At 39.0% G+C, this 21,666-nt stretch overlaps 1 protein-coding gene across 9 annotated transcripts in view; it reads right to left on the bottom strand.

Annotated features, from left to right (window-relative positions):
- The window catches only part of BAZ2B (bromodomain adjacent to zinc finger domain 2B), a 388,953-nt gene that overhangs the window by 218,870 nt on the left and 148,417 nt on the right, over nucleotides 1–21,666 (bottom strand). For 8 of the 9 annotated variants that reach the window (XM_075529673.1, XM_075529679.1, XM_075529678.1 and 5 more), the window contains one exon: nucleotides 65–109. The exons of the other annotated variant lie outside the window; for it this stretch is intronic. The gene's annotated coding sequence lies outside the window, so the exon portion shown is untranslated. The remainder of the gene's footprint in view (nucleotides 1–64; nucleotides 110–21,666) is intronic. 9 annotated transcript variants of the gene reach the window in all.

Here is a 21,666-nt window from a genome sequence, read left to right as displayed (position 1 = left end):
TTCTAACCCTTTGCTATACATATTTTCATAGCAATGAAAAGCTGAATTGTAATTTTGATCTTACTGTGTGATCAGTGTGGTCAGTCTTGTGACATCACTGCTGAGAAATCTGCGAGAGGAAACAGAAACAGTGCTCAGCTGAGTCATACTTGAGTAAGCAAATTCTAAAACTAAATTGAGTCACATTTCAGTTCATCTAAGGCTGTCAGGAAACACAATTGGCATCATACAAGCGAGTTTTTATTTGAAGACCAGTATTTATTTGTGGGTGCTTTTGCAGTGTAGTAGGCGAGAAGATCACTGAACATACTACGGATGCCAGTAGAATTGAAGAAATACAGCCAAAACGCTTTCTACCAGTGACAATGGACAGAATCTGTGTCACACTTTGGACATATTCTCAGGGCGGACTTGTCCTAGGAGAAGCACATCATGCTTGGTAAAGCAGAAGGTCAGTGAAAAATAGGTGGGGGGGGGGGGGACAATAACCTGGCACCGTGGCTGCAGCAAGACTTAAACCCACAATGATTGAGTGTGACGCAGGATCGGACAGTGCTTCCTTCTGTCCGCAGCGTGACTTTGAGTTGGAACGACCTGATAACACCTAGCAACAGCAATCACATCTATGCCAGTATGGCCATTTAGGCCTTTTGTTTACAATCAGCCAACATCCCAATGTTAACATTATAAATAAACTATAAGACAGTTAGTTTCAAGTTACATTTGTTTTCAAATACTCACTAAGAGAATCACAGTATATTAAATATATTACAAACCAAAGACAGTTCTATACTGTTTATAGACACCTTTCTCTCTAGGGATAGCTGCTCAACTTGGCGCCAAAATGTACCAAATGTGTAATCTGCTTACCACAGGGGAAATTGTTCATGCTAATCCTTATGAACATGGCAGGCCTCTTACAGATGAAGAATATCACTGGAAGGGTCCAGTCCAAACGATGATAAACCCACGAGATGCTATAAATTAAACTACTTACTAAATTAAATGACTTTGAATCTCATTCCTGTAAAATTTAGGTTTCTAGCCTTTTTTTCACTATAAAGGCCTAATTTAAGCTCATCACATGTTCATTTGCCCTTTCTCTAGATCCTCATAACAATTTCTTAAAGAGGCAGGAAAGAAATATTTCTTAAATACGCTTAAAAAAAAAGGTCTCATGACCTATCCAAGCACACAGGACTGTTTTTCTTCGGTTCACTTTGCATATGAGAGAAACATATTGTGTGCAGGAAGATGTACGCTCTTCATTTGGGATTTCTAAATTCTCTGATAGCATTAAGGAGCCACAGATGCATACAAGTGGAACCTTAAGAGGTGTAGGACTTGTTGCTAGTCCATTTCAACTCGGGGCCACCCCCCTGCACAGGGCAGTCCTGCTCCACAGGGTTTTCAAGGCTGTCTCTCAGAAAGAAGCCCATCCTTCAGACGCAGTGGTGTCAGGCACCACTGGGTGGCTTCTACCAACCAACCTTTCTGCCACCCAAGGGCTGCTTCGTAGCAGAAGATGCTGTTCTCCTGTACTGTCAGCGTCTTCTAACTTCCATTTTAACCCAATGGCAAATTAATCAGATCACATCACTTCCTTCTTCAAAACTGTCCAAAAAACTTTCATATTGCGTAGAATAATTCCACTTACCACAGCCCATAATGCCTTCCGTCACCTGTTCTGACTTCATCTCTAGTCACTCTCTAATATGGTCTAGTCTTAACATTTCCTTGGTTTTGTGTTTGTGTTTTGTTATCTGTTACAAAAATTCCAAGTTAATGAAGACTTACGTCCAGGCCTTGCAAATGCCTGTTATGTACTACCTGGTGCGATTCTCCTGGAGAGCTGTTCGTTCATTTCCCTCAGGCCTCATCACAACTGCCATGTGCCCCTGCTCCCTCAGCTGAAAGTCCCCAGAAGGAAAAACTGTCCATCTTGATCACCTGCGCCCTAGCACCCTACTCGAAGATAGTAACTTCTCAGTACATATTTGCTGAGTGAATGAATCATTATTGAGTTCCTATTGCATCTACCACATGTCCAGAACTTCCTAAGATCCCACAGGAAGTATAAAAGACAGCACATATTCTTACAATCATTACTGCCAATTTAAGAGAAATATGGCATAACAACTTGGTAAACATTATTGATAACAACAAAAATGGCACCCAAAAAAAATCACTCTCAGGGGAGTTTGGGAAACTTTTTTTAAAAAAAAGGCAAGGTGGGGCTGGGTGGAGGTGGCAGGCAGCTGTAAATCTGAGGTGTGAGATCAAGAGATAGAAATGTAGAGGTCAGGAAACACCCCAGACACATCTCAGATGGAGAAGCAAGAGGACTTTGTTGTACATTAAGTATCAGGAACAAGGACAGGAAAAAAGGAGAGATTACCTCAAGGGCTCTAATGTCTCAAGGACACACTTACAGAAACTTGTAGGTACGGGGTGAAGTGATTTTTGTTTTGAACAATACATAAGCCCGGTATTATCACAGAGATGCTTCTACTCGACATCTCGAAATTATAATTAATAAGACAGATATTGAGATCTGAGGGTAGACTTGAACATCAGTCACGTAAAAGCTGAATGTGAAACCTTGAGCAAACTGGTTCCCTGGTGGAGTACATGAGAGGAGAAAGAGCAGACTGTCCTGCAGCCACCGGGTTCTCCACAAAAAAGGCCCAGAGGCAGCAGGGGAGGCAGCACTGTGGGGTGCTTCTGTTGCGGTTTGCTTTCCATATCCAAAAAGCACAGACAAGAAGGAAAGGAGGAGAAACTTCCAGGGAGGTAAAAGTGCGGAGCAATTTTAAACTACAAACAGGGAGAAAATAGATGACTAAGACCAGAAACATGCTTTCTCTGTAGTACCACTTTCCAACCCACTATATTAAATCAGATCACAAGGAGGTTACATAAATGAAAGGCATGACTTTATATATTTTTAAAAAGGTTAAAATTGTGCCTGGCACATTGATATCATCTTTAATCACTATGGAAAACAGTTTTGTCACTCCTAAAGGCCAACAAACGATCCTTGAACAAACTACAAGCTTTTCTTTCTTGTTGTGTTTTGTTTTTGTCAGTGGTTTGTTGTTGTTGTTTTGTTGTATATTTTTGCTTGGTTTTGCTCTGTCTTGTTTTTGTGCATGTTATTATCTCTGCAGGTCTGTCTAAATAAGATAGGCTGGATGAACAATCTGAAGGAGAAAACAATGGGGCCAACAGTTCCAGGAGGACATGGGAGAAGGGGAGGTGGGGGGAAAGGAAGTGGTGTTAACAAACCCAGGGACAAGGGAACAATAAGAGATTCAAATTGGTGGTGAGGTGGGTGTGGGAGGCCTTTTAGAACATGATTAAGAGTAATGTAACCAAGAGGAATTGCTGAAACCCAGGTAGAGACTGAGCAAGATAGTGGGACAGGAGGAAAGTCAAGGGAAATAGAGGAAAGAGATGGGAGGCAAAGGACATTTATAGAGGTCTAGATAAAGACACGTACCTATGCAAATATATTCATATATGATGGGGAAATAGATCCATGTGCATATATGTATAGGTTTAGTATTAAGGTAGCAGAAGTACATTGGGCCTCCACTCAAGTACTCCCTCAATGCAAGAATGCTTTCTTCTATTAAATTGAAAACAAAGCGGGTGAATAAGCAAATATGGTGAAGAAAACTGATGGTGCCCAGCTATCAAAAGATAAAGCATCTAGGGTCTTAAAAGCTTGAGGGTAAACAAGCAGCCATCTAGCTCAGAAGCAACAAAGCCCACATGGAAGAACACACCATCCTGTGTGATCACGAGGTATCGAAGGGATCAGTTATCAGGCATCAAAGAACAAAAAATCCTATCAGTGGGTGCACACCTCCATGATAGGATCGCTGAGGCAAATGGGTGCATAAGCAAATGTGGCGAAGAAAGCTGATGGTGCCCGGTTATCAAAAGATATAGCATCTGGGGTCTTAAAGGCTTGAAGGTAAACAAGCGACTATCTAATTCAGAAGCACACCAGCCTGTGTGATCACGAGGTGTTGATGGGATCAGGTATAAAGGCATCATCAGAACAAAAAAATCTTACCATAGTGAATGAGGGAGCGAGTACAGAGTGGAGACCCAAAGCCCATGCAGAGGAGTCTAGGGGAGGTAAGGAGCCAGTCAATGTGCAATGTAGCACTGATGAAAAATACAACTTTCCTTAATTCCTAAATGCTTCCTTCCCCCCTCCCCCTCCACTGTCATGATCTGAATTCTACCTTGCAAGTCTGGCTAGACCAGAGGACGGACACTGGTACAGATAGGTACCAGAAACACAGGGAATCCAGGAAGGATGATCCCTTCAGGACCAGTGGTGTGAGTAGCAATACTGGGAGGGTAGAGGGTGAGTGGTTGGAAAGAGGGAACCGATTATAAGGATCTACATGTGACCTCCTCCCTGGGGGACGGACAACAGAAAAGTGATTGAAGGGAGACATCGGACAGGGCAAGATATGACAAAATAATAATTTATAAATTATCAAGGGTTCATGAGGGAGGGGGTCGCTGGGAGGGAGGGATAAAAATGAGGACCTGATGCCAGGGGCTTAGGTGGAGAGCAAATGTTTTGAGAATGATGAGGGCAATGAATGTACAAATGAGCTTTACACAATTGATGTATGTATGGATTGTAATAAGAGTTGCATGAGCCCCTAATAAAATGATTTTTTTTAAAAAGAAAGAAAAACAGTTTTGTTACAGTACTAATGTCCACCCAAAAAAAAGACTGCGAAGAAATCCATTGCACCTCTACAGTGTTTCTGCTATTGCCAGGTGTCCTCTAGTCACGTCAGGCCTAGTCCACAGCAACCCGAGGCAAAACAGAGCGAAACAACCCATGTTCCGGGCCAACCTCACCATCGCTGCCATCGTTGAGCCACACGTGGCAGACACTGTGTCAATTCATCTCATTAAGAGTCTTTCTCTTTTTCTCTGACCCTTTAACCACACCAAGCATGATACCCTTCTCCAGGGACTAGTCCCTTCTGATAATCTATCAAAGCAAGTGAGAAGAAATCTCGCCATACTCGCTAAGGTGCATTCTGGCTGTATTTCTCCCAGGATGGATTTAGTTGTTCTCCCAGCAGTCCGTGGTCTTTTAGAACTTATTTGCCAAACTAGACTGGGTGAAAAAGCTTGCAACGTATGGATTAAAGAGAAACTTTAAAAAAATAAATCTTTTTATTGGGGACTCATAACTCTTATAACAATCCATATATCAATTGTATCAAGCACATTTGTACCTAATTGCCATCATTTTCAAAACATTTTCTTTCTACTTGATCTCTTGGTATCAGCTCTTTTTCCCCTCCCTCCCCCACCCCTTACACCCTCGTGAACCCTTGATAAATTATAAATTATTTTCATATTTTATACTGCACTCTTCACTCACGTTTCTCTTGTTCATCCCCTTGGGGGTGGTTTAATATATCAATCATTGCAATCAATTCCCCTTTTCTCCCCCTTCTCCCCCCACCTTCCACCTACCCTCATGGTATTGCTACTCCCATTGCTGTTCCTGAGGGGTTTATCTGCCCTGGATTCTGTGTGTTGGGAGCTCTTATGTGTACCAGTGTATATGACATGCTCTAGTGCAGCTGGATTTGTACAGAACTGGGGTCATGACAGTGGTGGGAGGAAGCGTTAAAGAACTAGAAGAATGTTGTTTGTTTCGTTGGTGCTGTCCTGCACCCTTTCTGACTTGTCCCTTCTTTATGACCCTTCTGTGAGGGGATGTCCATTGTCTACAGCTGGGCTTTAGGTCTCCACTCTACCTCCCTCATCTGCATCAATATAGTTGCTTGTTTTGGGTCTTCTGATGCCTGATCATTGATCCTGTTGACACCTCGTGATCACACAGGATGGTATGTTTCTTCCATGTGGGCTTTGTTGCTTCTCTGCTAGATGGCTGCTTATTTATCTTCAAGCCTAAAGACGCTATATCTTTTAATAGCTGTGCACCATCTGATTTCTTCACCACATTTGCTTATGCTCCGATTTTGTCTTTGTTGATCATGTCGGGAAGGTGAGCATCACATAATCCCAGGTTATTATAACAAAGTGTTCTTGTGTTGAGGGGGTACTTGAGTAGAAGCCCAATGTCCATCTACCACCTTCATACTTAACATGCAAGCATATGTATATAAGCTTATATCACTATCATTATATATAAATATATTTACATATGTGCATGCCTATATTTATACCTCTAAAAATGTCTTTTGCTTCCTAGTTCTTTCTTCTATTTACAGGAAAAATCATTAACAACCTAAAATGTGCAGATGACACAACCTAGCTTGATAAAAATTAAGAAATATTTACTAATGAAGATCAAAATCTACAAGACTTTGGTATGAATTACGCTTCAACATAAGGAAAACAAAAATCCCACCTCTAGACAACATCATGATAAATGGGGAAAGATGAAAATTGCCAAGGATTTCATTTTACTTGCATTCACAACAAACGCCCATCAGAGCAGCAGCCAGGAAATCAAATGACAGACTGCATCGCCACAGACCTCTGTAAAGTGTGAAAACACAAAGATGCCATTGTAAGGACAAGTGTGCCCAGCTGTGCCCCGGCACTTTCAATCGCCTCACAGTCATATAAAAGATGGATAATGAACAGGGAGACCAAAGAAGAATTATTAAAAAGTATAGTGCCTACACTTTAGATCTCAAACAAAAACCACACTGCTACCGCGTCTACTCCAACATATAAAGACTATAGGATGGAGAAACATGGTCCCTCCCATGCATCCACGGCTGTAAACGTTATGGAAGCAGACCTCCAGCTTTCTTCCATGGATGGGCTGGCAGGTTTGAACCATTGACCTACTGATTAGCAGCCAAGGGCTTTGACCATCAAGGCGCCTGAACTTTTCTCTATCATTCAAAGAAAGGAATGAAAAAATCTGTAGTGGCATTCAAACACCACTCATAACTGAATAAAAACATAAGAGTGATTGTTCCATTTTATTTTAGATATTTAGAAAAGTACACAAAAATAAGAATAAATCAATAGTTTAAAAATACATACTTAAAGCCTTAAAGTTCCCTGATGGTAGCAATTTTTACATATGACTTACTGGGTACTTGAAATTGCATGTGGGGGAAAAATACATGAAATTAAAATGACATTAGAGGTTAAAACCAGACAAATTGTAAAGCTTCTCATAAAATTCCTAAGTGGCTTTTACAAGCAAAAGGTAATTCTTTGAAATCATCTTGAAACTAGGAAATGTATTCAAATAACACATATAAAAAGCAATGCTATATTTTATGAAAACATAATTCAACTGATATATTGGTTTTGTGTTATTTCTCTACACGTCTCCATTGTGGTAAATAAGCACGGAGGAAATCTCGACTAGAATTTGCCCTCAGAAAACACTACCAATCGTAAACTGTTGAGGAAGAATCTGACATCCAGACATTCTGCTCTAGGTGTATTTTGCTAGCAATTAGCAGATGTAATTTTATTCTTCCCTCTATCTCTGCCCTAGGATCTCGGAAGGCACCGTGGGTTAGGAGGAGGGAGGCTAACCTCAAGGTCAGCATTTCAAACCCACCAGAAGTCCAGTGGGAGACAGACGATGCTACCCCCCCCCCCATAAGCATGCACAGCTTCCGAAACGCCAGGGAGCAGCTCTATTTTGTCCCATAGGCTTGCTAAGACGCAGAATTGCCTTGATGGCAATTGGCTTTATCTCTGCCCTCGAACAGAGAAAGTCTGCACTTTAGCAATCAATTTTACCACACTCGAGTCTAATCTTTGCTTGACAGCTTTCTGTCGCTACCAGTAGGAATGATATTTATCCAGCTTAGTTCATTGAAAGACTCAAAGAAACAGGATGCCTACTACTCACTTTTACACATGGAAGCATTTGCTCAATAACCATTGTATTTAACGCAATAGTCACTAAAATACTCAATAACTCGTTTATGTATCCACTTAGTGGTTTTCCCTGCTCTCCCATCTTTTCAAGATGTGGTTATATATTAAAGAAAATTATCTCCACAGTTTATATCTGAAAATAAACTTCAAGAATCACATTTGTTTGCAATGTGCCACTGATGGATTATAGACTTGGGAATACTAGCAGGCATCTCTCATTATCTCTCCTGTGTTATTTTGTTTGGTATTTTCAGCCATTCTAATAGGTAGAGAGAGTGCTGTCAGGGTAACTTTTGTACTGTTAACTGCAAGATCAGGGATTCAAAACGATCAGCGGCTCTGTGGAAGAGAGATGAAGCTACCTATTCACGTGAAAACTTGAAGCCGCAGAAACCGTCACCATAGGCTGGAGTCAACTCGATGGCAGTGGGCTTTAAAATAGGTATATAGTGATATCTCATTATGCTCTTTAATTTTGATAAACTGAATATGGCATGAAAATTTCCTTTTCAACCTTTTAAACTATGTGATTCAGTAACATTCACATCATTATGTAACTTGTTGCCATCAAGTCAATTCCGATGCATAGTGACGCTATAGGACGCGGTAGAATGCCCAACACAAAAGTGACTACATCACCAGAGTGCCTCAGTGAGGATCAGTCAGAACTATTTATTTCCAAAAGCTTTATATTACTCCAAATAAAGACCGTGTCCATCGAACAATAGTTTCCCATTCCCTCCTTCTCCCAGCCCTTGGAAATCCACAATCTACTTTCTTTCTTTCTTTAAGAATTTACCTAAAGATTTCATATAAATGAAATCATATACTATTTTTGTATGTGCGTTTTCTTGAATCCAGGATTCAAGGGGGCAAATATTCAAGGTCAAAAAAGGGACAAAAATATACCCAGACCTCACTTATCAATTAGCTCATTCACTGAGATTCTGCACTTATGACAGTAAAAGGCTACTATCTATTTTGTGTGTTTAATGATGTACAACTAGCAGTAACAAATGCTCAGGTGCAAGGTTAGAGTACTGCTATGGTTAGGTAATGTGTCAACTTGGCTCTGCTGTGATTCCAGTGCTTTGGGAGTTATGTCATGATGCACTTTAGCAGTTGTGTAATGTTGTAGTTATCTTCCATTTTGTGATATGATGTAGTCATCCTCTATTTTCACATAATGCCAATTTCTGCAGAAGGAGCTGGTCTTTGGAACCTAACAAGGTCGATAAATAAGAGTTGAATGTATGCAGATTTAAAAGATATGAATTCTAATTGCAAGCAGTATTTTTTGTGCATTTCACTCCTTGGATGGTTCCTGTCATGTTTTGTAGGACTAGGCAAGATAAGTAATAGAGCACCAGACATGTTTCCTGCCTTAACTTCATAGAGGTTCTGAAGACATTAGTTTCACTGATTCTGGCCATTGCACACTCATACCTGTCATGATTACACTGAAATCAATAAAGGGGGTGCAGCCACGGCCTTTTAAACGCACAAGTGACCAATTCTCGTAAACAAAGTGCTCTTACACTTGTAGATCTGGGAAGAAATGAGGAGTTGTAGAGATGTACCAGTCCCTGGCACAATGTAAGTGGCCAATTAAGGTGCTTGACTTCTAGCCCAAAGCTGGGTGGTTTGAAAACGCTAGAGAACGATCTGCTGACCAGTCATTGGACACCCAGCAGAGTGCATTTCTCCGCACACACACAGGGTCGCCATTAGTCAAAACCCACATGACAGCGATTTCTACACATTCACCAACTGAGAGCTAAGTTTTAGTTGTGAAATTCTGCAATCACCAATGGCAAGTTCTATATATTGTTGCTGTTTAGTTTTGGAGTCCTGATTGGGCTTTCTGATCATTTGAGTAGACTGCTAATTCAATACCTGCCCGCTGTTGGAAATAAGCAGTGGCTCACTCTCGAGGCGAGAGATATTCAGAAGGCTGGAAATTGATGGTTCTACTGCCACCCCAAAGAAGTCTGGGAATAAAGAAAATTACAGTTTCATGTTTTAAAACCTTAATTTATCATATTACAACCTAAAACAAAGTAAGATTCTGTAAGATATTCATTTTCCTCAAGAGAAGAAAACAATTTTAAGTACTAAAATTCAAAGGCAAAAAAAAACATGTATAATTGCTTTAAAACTTTAAACAGGATTTCAACTTTTTGTCAAGTTCCCCTAGTAGTACTCATTTCAGCGAAATCCTTCAATATCATCTGTAAAGTAGTGCCACTTCAGAAAAAAAATCAAAACAAAAAGGAGGCAATATAAGCACGTCTTGCATTATGAATTTATGAATGATTTTACACTTGTTGTAAGTTTACTTTTCCAAAAATTATTAAAATATATTAATTGTTTCACTATCTTTCTCCAAAATGTTGTTATTCAACTAAAACTGTAATATACTCTACATTTATAACACTTGTTCTTCTTATTCTGTTCAATTGAAACTATTCTATCAAAGATATAATTCCCAATGGTTGGATCATAATTTTAAAAAACTAAGAATTCTTATTTGCATCAAGTTTAGCTGGCACTCAAACAATAACCTAAGTGTTTTATTGATACTAAAAACCATGCGAACAAAGTACGACTGGCTGTTAGACTTGCTAAATGAAAATTTTTTAAGAGAGAGAGAGATGCACAAGCTGTTTTTCCACACTTCAACATTCTATTCTTTCAAAATGAGCACTTCTCAAAATGTTTACTCGTTTGTTCATAGGTTTCTTTTTTAGAGCCATAAATGGGCATGCCATAGAGGAACGAGAAGGAACACAGTCAACTGGTGTCGAAACATTTCTGAGGTTAAGATATACACAATACCCAAATATGAACCAATTGCTTGTGAAATAATGCAATAGATACTTTCATGTGGGGGAAAATGCTGTTTTAATTGTATACTTACTTCTCAAAGGACCTACAAGTTCTTTGGGGAATTCAATTAAAATGTAGTAACACAGAGAGCTTTAGGGATTATAAGAAAGCAAGTTAAAAATATTTACTGAATATATATTTTGAGAAGGTCCAAATTAGAATACAAATAATTTGCTACTTATACTGAGTGTCTTTTTTAAAATTGTGATTTGAACACGCCAGGAACAAAAAAAAATTTGTCATTGCATTATAAAGTTTTCAAGTACCATAACAGACTGAAATGATGTTATTCCAAATGTTTTGAACTTTAAACATAAATCAAACCTTGAAAGATCAATTTCAGATTATGTCGGGGAGGGGGGGGAGGGGAAAAAAAGGAAAATGAGCTGATTCCAGGAACCCAAGTGGAAGGCGAGTTTTGAGAACGACGAGGGCAACGAATGTATAAGGGTGCTTTACTCAATTGATGTATGTATGGCTTGTGATAAGAGCAGTATGAGCCCCAATAAAAAGATTTATTTTTTTAAATTTCAGATTCTGTCTATGAAAACTGGTGGAATAATTAAGCAATCCAACAATACATACATCAGTCAAGGAAATATGTTGTTAAGTCCAGTAACTAATGCTACTACCACAACCAAATACTAAGCTTCAAATAATTCACTGGTAACTCTAATATTTTTCTAAGAACTCTTTGATTTCATCATAAACAAGAATTCTGGTCTAATGCTTTCAGCAAGAGACTACAGAACATGAGTACTTAGTCAGAATCTTGACACATAATCATTATGCACCTTAGGCAATCTCTTGGTGCTTAAGTTTGCCATACCTTAATTATCTACTTCACAGAGATGTTGTGAAGTTTAGTTAATTGTGCTTATAAATTTTTTGAGGTACACAGATGAAAGAAGTAAATGGAATACATGTAACTAATTGTTATATACTTGTTGAAAAAAATGCCACTTAAAAACATTTAACAAGTGTGAGACTCAGAATATACAGCTGACTCTAACGATGAGGGTGGGGGTTGGAGTTTTGGGGTAGAGGTACAGATCCCCCAAACCCACCAAAATTCCATGAATGACTTTTGATCCCTTACCCCCAAAGAAACTACTAATAGTCTACTGTTGACAAGAAGCTTTACCAACAGCTTAAAGAGTTGATTAGCACATATTTTGTATATCAAATACTGCACCTATATAAAAGTATTTTACAAAATGGGAATGGTTTCTGCGCCTGCGCAGCAACAACAATGTCACAGATTTCCTTGTCTTTCTGTAAACAATGAACGACCATCCGTTGGATTCATTTATCTTCAACTGGAGGGCAGCTACAGCTGCAGACCTCAAAGTATCAAGCAATTCAACTTTGTCTTACAATGGCTTGACTTTCCACTTCTAGCATTACTAGTGCACTTTGTAAGCATCTCCTGGTGTTCTTCAAGGTTTATGGTGTTGCATTCAACATGACGAAAAATAAGCTAGAACCTTTTTACTGCAGGTCCCAATTTAGGGGGAGGGACTGCTCGTGTAAAGATAATCACCACCGCACAGTGTTTGTTTGTTTGTTTGTTTGTTTTAAATGTGCGCCTATGTAGACCCCAGTAGAACAAACTTGTTCTATGTTCCAGAGTCAACTATAAATCATAAATTACCTTAAAATTTTCAATCATTAATGATTTGATAAACATGGAATTAATAGTTCATTTGTTCATTTATTTATTAAGTACTTATTGAATGCTTTCTGTTTCAAAGGTACTATGTTAGAACTAGGAACGTAGTAGTGAACAAGTTTTCACGGAACAAAACACATATATCTTACCTTTAGAAAGGTAAGCGTGTGTAGAGAGCTGCAAGGTCAGCCTCTGAGGAACAGAGAGAAGTCCTAAGGCTGGTCAAAGACTGATAAGAAGCAGCAGGGTCAGTGCACAGTCAATTCGAAGAGAATGCTAGGAGTGTTAGACATAAGATCATGTAGCGTTTAGCTTGGATGTTATTTAAAGTATAGTGACAGCCTGTAGGACAGAATAATTAAAAAACAGAGGCAAGTTCGGAACCAAGTGTAGCAAATTCAGGTTATGAGCTGATGACTGTCATGGCAGCCACAGGGTGGTGAGAAATGGTCGGGCATGTGATGTGAGAAAAAGAAGCAGAGTTGAAAAGCACTCCCTGGTTTTGGTCAGAGCAATCGGGTGAATGGTGTGGCCAGCCCTGAGGGAGGAACAGATCTGGCGGAGGCAGCAGAGAAAGAGAGAGATTAAGGAGGGACGAGAAGTTTGATTTGGGCCATGTTCAGCAGCCAACTGACGAGTGTCAGGGAGAATGACATGAACAGCTGTGACAAATGCTGCTGGGAAAATATTTACCAGGAAGGTAAGAAATGATTGCTGGATTTAGCAAGGTCAATGACACTGGTGCTCTTGTCAAGAATGCTGTCAGAGAAACACAGGTATGGAGAGGTGAGGAGAAACATGCACAGAGGGGGGAATGTGGAGGAAGTAAGAGGAGAACAACATATATGGGCGACTCTGGGTGCAGCGCTTTGCTATGAGAGTAGTGAGAGGAGAATGGGAGTCATGAATTGTTTATTGATATTAAAATAGGAGATAATACAGCATATTTTATATGCTGATGAGAAGATCTAGAGAAAGGAAAAATGATGATGAGGAAAACTGCAGAAGCAAAATCAATGATTACTAAGCATCCTAGTATATGCGTAAATTGCCCTTGCTACTAAAAATGCAAAGGTAATAAATATAAGCCATAGTGACTAATTTAAGGAGCACATAGAAAGTACATTAAAGTCATGGGGAGTAATATCACATTTAGGTAACTCAATTAAAAATCCTTTAGAAACAACATTATTTTAAATAGTAAAGACTGGCATGTTAAAAATATTATGCAAAGCAATGTTGATGTATCTTATGATGTGACAGCAATGTCCTTCTAAGCAATACACATGCAGCTGCATGGTATAAAATAATGCCATGCACAGCTTTTATCTGACTATGCACAGTCTGATTTAAATAGACGAACATTAGACAAAGAGTAGAGCCAGCAATTTTTTAAAAAATCTCCACTGTACAGTTCTTGTTCCCTCCTGTGTTGAACGAGCTTAACTTTTCATTGTTCCTCATCCCACTACTCTGTAACTCTTCATTCTACTCAAAACAGGACGCAAGTCAGCATCAATCATTTACACACCTCTTCACTGTGCCAGAGTTCCCAGTACTCTGCTTATTATTAACTACTTCCCACCAGATTCTCTTGTCTCTCTGAAAAAGTTAAGAATGTGAGAGTAATGTACACCATTGGTTAATTACATATTAGGAGCCCATCAGGTGGTGGATTTGAACCTTACACATTGTGGTTAGCAGCCCAAAGCATAAAAACCAGGGCTTAAGTCAGAGAAGGTACTGAAATGCTCATTTGCATCGTAAACGGCTTTTCTCTAATTATAAGGTACTTTGTGCTCTAAGATGCCTCTGCCTTGTTCTAAAAACAAGATATGACCAAATACGTTTTGATATATCAAAATGTACGTCTCATAAGTGTTGTACCTTTTGTTCCTGTGGAAAAAATATACGGCTTTGACTTTCTTGACAAACAGTGGGAGAAGAAATAACGAAGGAAAGCTTTTGCTACATCATTCACAGTATCCATAATAGGCAAACAAATTTGTTTTGTGGAGAAAACACAGTGGTATGTTTGGCTACTGAGATCTGAGGAAGTCTTTGTATTGAGTTAGCAAAAATACCTCAGCAATAAATTTGTGGGTAAATAAATAATTACTGATTTTCATTTGTTAAAATGAACTGTACAACTATATAGAATGTTAAAATATTTTTAAACATTTTATTAGGGGCTCATACAACTCTTATCACAATCCATACATATACATACATCAATTGTATAAAGCACATCTGTACATTCTTTGCCCTAATCATTTTCTTTTTTTACATTTTATTAGGGGCTCAGACAACTCTTATCACAATCCATACATATACATACATCAATTGTATAAAGCATATCTGCACATTCCCTGCCCCAATCATTCTCAAAGCATTTGCTCTCCACTTAATCCCTGAAGGCCCACAGCCCTAAACACCCTCCAGATTCCTTGCCCTCAGATCTAAATAATAGTCTGAGTGGCTGAAAAATAGGGAGTTAAAGTAAAACTGAGATGGACTGAGAGTCTTTAGAGACATAGAAGTTCATTTCATACACATGGAAAGTAAGTAAGTAGAACTTAAAATGAGTTTTATAGAACTATTTCAATAGCATGGCCCAGAGAATACCAATTACGTAGCACTTGAGAGCATTTCAGTGGCTGTAACAATTTGGTTCAAGTGTGCTGCACTTAAACTAAGCAGTCTTGGTGGCATAGTGGGGGAACAGAAGGTTAGCGGTTCAGCTCCTCCAGCGGCTCCGAGGAAGAACTACGAGGGTTTCTGCTCCTGTAAAGTTTTATGGGCTCAGGCACCCAGGAGGCAGTTCTCCTCTGACCTCTCGCAATCAACTCGCTGGCAGTGAGCAGGGTAAGACCGGAATATCCAGACCAGCATTCTCCATCTTTAAAGCAGTCATCCCTAAAAGTAAACAGTAAGAAGGAACTCCAGAACACTTAATCATACTCCAGTGGAACCTGTGCACAGACTAGCTGTCAGACAGAACAAAAAGATTCGGTGTGGCTTAAAATTTAAAATGGTATGCATCAGGGATGAATCCTTTCATCCTACTAATTCAATCTACATGCTGAACAAATAAACTGAGAAACTGGACTCTATGAAGAAGAGCTCAGAGGCAGAACAGGAGGAAGACTCACTAAAAACCCAAGAACGCAGATGCAATTCTACCTTGCTTGCTGAAAGCAGATGTCTTGAAGCACGTACTGATGAAATGCAAAGACTACATACAGCCTTCAGTACCGATTACAATGTAAAGAAATGTGAAGAAACCCCAAACCCTGACAAAGCAACCAAGAGGTATCATCATGATAAATGAAGACAAGATTGGCATTGTCAGGGATTCCATTTAACTTGGATCCACAATCAATACGCATCAAAGCAGCAGTCAAGGAATCAAATGATATATTGCATTGTACAAATCTGCCGCACAAGATCTCTTTACAGTGTAAACAGCAAAGATGCCACTTTGAAGACTAAGGCGGCCTGATGCAAGTGGTAGAATTTTCAATCACCTACTACACATGTGAAAATTGGACAACGAAAAAGGAAAACAGAAGATTAATTGATGCCTTTGTGTTATGGTGTTGGTAAAGAATATTGAAAGTACCAAGGACTGCCAGAAAAATAAAGAAATCTGCCTTAGAGGAAGTATAGTCAGAATTCTCCAAAGAAGTGAGGACAGTGAGATTTTGTCTCATGTCCTTTGGACATGTCATCAGGTGAACCAGTGCCTGGAGAGGGGCATGCTCGGTAGAACATAGGCTCAGCACCACAAAGAGGCAGGCCCTTGAGAAAATGGGTTGAAACAATGGGTTCAAACATAACAATTGTGCAGATGCATAGGATCAGGCAGTGTTTTATTCTGGTGTATATACAAGGTCACTATGAGTAAGCATCAAGTTGACAGCTCCCTTACAAAAATATGCCACTTTATGGAGAAATCACCTTTTGGTCACCCTTCCATCCAGTGGTGAACACTTGGATTGCTTCGACTTTGTGGCTATTATGAACAACGTGCTATGAACACTCATGAACAAGGTTTGATTAGAACAAATATTTTCATTTATCTTGAGCATGAATCTGAAAGTAGGATTGCTGTACCATAAACTGACTCTGTGTTTAACTTATTAATATAGTGTCTGGGTAACGTTGTAAGAGGTAGGTTTATTGTGCCAACCAGCCAATAGGAAAATGTGGGATTAATATGGTTGCAGTTTGATTGGAGGGCAAAGAGATAAATGGCTCGGCAAGCTCTGCCCTTCTGCTTCTTGCTCTCTGGTGATCGGACCAGCATGCTGCTGCTTTAGCTAGTGCTCTGCCTCAACTTGTGAGCTACACTACCTGTGGGACAGTCAACCCAAGGATCTTGACACTAAAGCTTGAGGTTCCTTCAAGACCTGTTTCACCATGGTGTGGGTGCATACATTGCTTGAGGTTGAGGCTGTTGAATCCTGTCATCTTGCATTGCTTGAATTCGATTTCCCATCGGGCTTGCTTTGCTAAGCTCCTGAGCTGCTGATGTTGGTGACCTGCCCTGCTGTTTGCTGCATTGTCCCAGGGAAGACTCTGCTGTCTACTTCCTTGACCTTGAACCCAGTAGCCCTCTTGAGTTGAAGGACTTCCAGTAATATTAACTGTTCCACGGAAGTGAGTTGAACTGAGCCCTCTGTACTGCTGTGTGGACTAATTAGCTGTTATATTCTTTTGTGCTGTATATATCTATCCATATAAAAATTATATAACATACATAATATATATCCATACATATAATCATAAGTGTCCTGGTTTTGTTTCTCTAGAGAATCCTGTCTAATACAGGGGTCTTAAAGGCTTGAAGTTAAAGAAGCAGCCATCTGGCAGGGAAGCAACAAAGCCCACATCGAAGAAGCACACCAGCCTGTGTGATCACAAGGTGTTGACAAGATCAGGTATCAGGCCTTAGAAAACCAAAACCAAACAATGGGGAACAGAGAGGAGACCCAAAGCCCATCTGTAGACAACTGGACATCCATTGAAAGAAGGGTCACAAGGAAGGGATGAGCCAGCCAGGGTGCAGCATAGGACTGACAAAACACACATTCCTCTAGTTCTTTAATGCTTCTTGTTCCCCGCACCCCTCAATTATCATGACCTTAGTTTTAGCTTACAAATCTGGCTAGGCCTGAGCATGTCCACTGGTACAGATAAGAGCTCCCAACATACAGAATCCAGGACAGATAAACCCCTCAGGAACAGTAATGGAGTAGCAATACCATGAGGGTAGGGGGAAGGTGGGGGGAAAAGGAGGAAGAAAGTAGAAACCAATCTCAATGACCTACATATAGCTACCCCCAACCCCAGGGGGATGAATAGCAAAAATGTGAGTGAAGGGAGACAGCAGACAGTATAACATAGAAAATAATTATAATTTATAAAGGGGTTACAAAGGTGGAAGGGTGTGGGAGGGAGGGGAAGAGGAGATGCTGAGACCAAGGGCTCAAGTAAGAAAATGTTTTGAAAATGATGGTGGTAACATCCGTATGTTTCAAGACGTTTTCTTATTTGAACCCTTGTATCAACTGTATCAAATGTGCTTGATATAATTGATGTATGGATTGTTATCAGAGTTGTCAGAGCCCCCAATAAAGTGATTTATAAAATAATAATAAAAGTGTCCTTTGAAGCATAAATGTTTTAAAACCAATGTTCAATTGATATATTTTTCCATTGGTAACTTGTGTTTTAGATGTCACTAAGAAACACTGCCAAATCCAAGAACATAGATTTTATGCCTACGCTTTCTGTAAGATAGTTACACATTTCACTTTTATATTTAGGTCCATTTTTAGTCAATTTTTGTATACGGTATGAAGAGTTAAATGTCTTATTTTGCATATGAATATCCCATCGTCCCAGCCTCATTTATTAAAAACATTCTTTTTTTCCCTTTTATTTTACTGGGGGCTCCTGCAACTCCTGTTAAAAAAACCATACATCAACTGTATCCGACATATCCATACATATATTCCATTGTTCTTTGCTAACATTTACTTTCCATTGAGCCCTTGGGATCGGCTCCTTCTTTTTTCCCTCCCTCCTACCCCTTGCCCCCAACCCTCGTGGGCCCCTGAGAGATTATAGATTGTCAATTATTTTCAAATCTCACATTATTTCTTACACTGAATTGTTTTGGCACTCTTGTAAAAAATTAAAGCAATTGATCATCAATGTGAGGATTTATTTCTAGACTCATAATTCTATTCCCTGGTCTAAAGGTCTAGTATTTAGGTAATCCTACGCTACACTGAATTCTGCAGGTTGCAGTAAGTTTTGAAATCAGAAGCACGAGTCCTTGAACTTTGTTCTTCTTTCTCAAGATTGTTTTGGCAACTGCAGGCCCTTTTATTACAAGTCCTTGTACAAGTTCTCATTTCAATTTCTCTTTATTTTCTTTATAATCATTCAGAATTTCCCCCCACCCCCAAAAAATATTTTTCGTGAAGATTATTCCTACTGCGCTTTGGCCAAATTCAATGTCCAATCTAACCCTAAAGCTTTAGTCCTTTCTCTTTGAGTTTCCTAGCAAAGAACTTTCCCCTCTTCCTTCACACTTTCTTGATACTTTTTCCTTAGGTTTCTTTCTCTCCTCTTCCAGCTACTTAGAGCACCTTTCTTAGCCTAGGCATTCTACTGATCTCAAGAAGGGAAAATCCATTTAAATACAATTCTTTTTTCAAGTTGCTTATCATGTGTAGTATGAGACAAGCAAACATATCATGGCTAACTTCTTATAAAGAGAAATCAAAGGCTTTTGCTTTGTCTTTTTGATTTTGATAAAGTAGGTATGTTTAAGATTTTATGAAACCTTAAACTATCTAACTAAAATAGTGTGGTTATGCTGAAAGTTAAACCTCATCTACATTTTAAAAACTGAATAAAAAAACAAATAGTAAAGTGAAATAAAGCTTTCAAAAGTGATGCAATCATAACTACATATTAATAAAAGTGTAAAGTTTACATTTTATTTGTTCAATTTCACTGATTTATTCATTCATCAAAAATAAATGTATTAAGTACTTGTAAACAACATATTCTTTGTTTCTAAGGAATCTTGGAACCCGGCAAGGGTAGAGGGAGGAACCTTTTTATTTTATTGATTACAAGTAAAATGCTAATACTATGTGATAAGCCACTTAGTGGGTGAAATATGCACCCTACTTTAAGAGACATTCATCTTACAAACAGTAGGGAGGGATATGGGATGAGGGTGAGAGGGCAGGGATTACAAAAGAGCTTCCAGCAGTTGCTTTGGGATTCACAGAAGTAGAACCAGGACTTGGCAAGGAAGAGTAAGAAATGTCCCGGGGTCACACAGGAAGAGGTAAACCCACTCAGGGCCCCTCTCACCTCACAAGGACGTGTGTGGGAGATTTTTACACTGAATACGACTCCATTTTAGTTCTTGATTTTTTTCCATAAAGTGAAATTCATGGAAAAGTGAAAGGATTTGCAAGGAAGAATCTTTTATGTTTTAAGTTTTTGATTTGTTTGTTTTTTAAAATCATTTTACTAGGGCTCATACAGCTCTTATCACAATATATACATGCATCCATCATGTCAAGCACATTTGTTGCCATCATCATTTCCAAAACACTTTGTTTCTTGGTATCAGCTCCTCATTTTTTCCCCCATCTCTCACGAACCCTTGAAAATTTATAAATTATTATATTTTTCATATCTTACACTGACGATGTCTCCCTTCACCCGCTTTTCTGTTGTCCATCCCCCCAGGAAAGGGCTTATATGTAGATCATTGTGATCCATTCCTTCGCCCTCCCCCTACCTTCCCTCTACTCTCCAGGTAACGCCACTCTTACTTACCACTGATCCTGAAGGGATCATCTGTCTTGGAGTCCCTGTGCTTCCAGCTCTTATCTGTACCTGTGTGCATGTTCTGGTCTAGCCGGATTTGTAAGGTATAAAAGGGATCATGATAGTGGGGGGGGGGGGGAGAAATCATTAAAGAACTACAGGAAAGTTGTATATTTCATCATTGCTGTACTGCACCCTGACTGGCTTGTCTCTTCCTTGTGACTGTTTTAAGTTTTAAATCGAAGATCAGAATATTCATTTTGCACATCATGATTTGTTACTCAAGTAAAAGCGAGGAACAGATAAGATGTACAACTCAGCAACAAGTATGTGTTGAAAACCTACTGTGCGTCACACTGTGCAGTAACTTCACTAACTTATGTGGAACGTATGTCTGTGACTTCCATGTACTGAGTTTCTTTGAATGAAAGCAGATAGCAATATTGCACAACTCTTTTTAATATATTCAAACCATTGGATTGTAGGAGATGTTAAAACTATTTTATGTCAAAAAAGAAAAACAATTTAAAAAGATCTCAGATGAGCACATGAAAAATAATGAAAGCTGTATTCACATATTTTTAGCATGCTACAAGAAAGAAATTATAAAAGTTAAATTGTGTTTTAAATTCTGAATCAAAAGATCACACTTTTTTGACAAATTTAATATCTTTTAACTTATATTTATATTTATAAAAATACTAAATCATTAATTTCTTTTAAAAAATGAATGTTACATTTGTATCTTCTTATATTTCTGTTTGATATTTGAAAACTTGCTGGTAAGTTGGATTGTAGAAGTTGATCATTAAATCATTTGTTATACTTGACATTTATTGTAATTCTTTGCCTGTTTTGTCCAGACATATGATAGGAAAAGGAAAAACATAGGCAGCACATTATGCATTATGTTGATATTCATCCAATTGCTGCAACACCCCAATCATTGTTTCATCTTGAATGTTTACCTAACCAAAAAAAAAAATTTTTTTTTCAGCTTAAGGCTGTCATTGTCTAAAGTACAGTCACCAATGCCCAGCTTTCGTAGAACTTCAACTTGCACATAAATTTGCCCTCGCATTTGGAATGATTGAATGCATCCCTGCTCCTAACAAATTCTTCCCCATAATTTCCTTCACTTGTTGTGCATGCAGTTTTCAAATCCCTGGAAAGACTAAGGCCTTTTCTTGCACTCACTCCTACTAGCTGGTCCATTCCCACTCAGAAAGGCCCTACAGAGGGTGTCTGAGCAGATGGCTTCAACTCTCTTCCGTGCAGCTGCTGGTGGGAATGAACTGCCC

Source organism: Tenrec ecaudatus, chromosome 13 (genome assembly GCF_050624435.1).
Source record: "Tenrec ecaudatus isolate mTenEca1 chromosome 13, mTenEca1.hap1, whole genome shotgun sequence".
NCBI classification, from domain to species: domain Eukaryota; kingdom Metazoa; phylum Chordata; class Mammalia; order Afrosoricida; family Tenrecidae; genus Tenrec; species Tenrec ecaudatus.
Note: the sequence above shows the minus strand (reverse complement) of the source record. Positions and strands in the feature narration are given on the sequence as shown.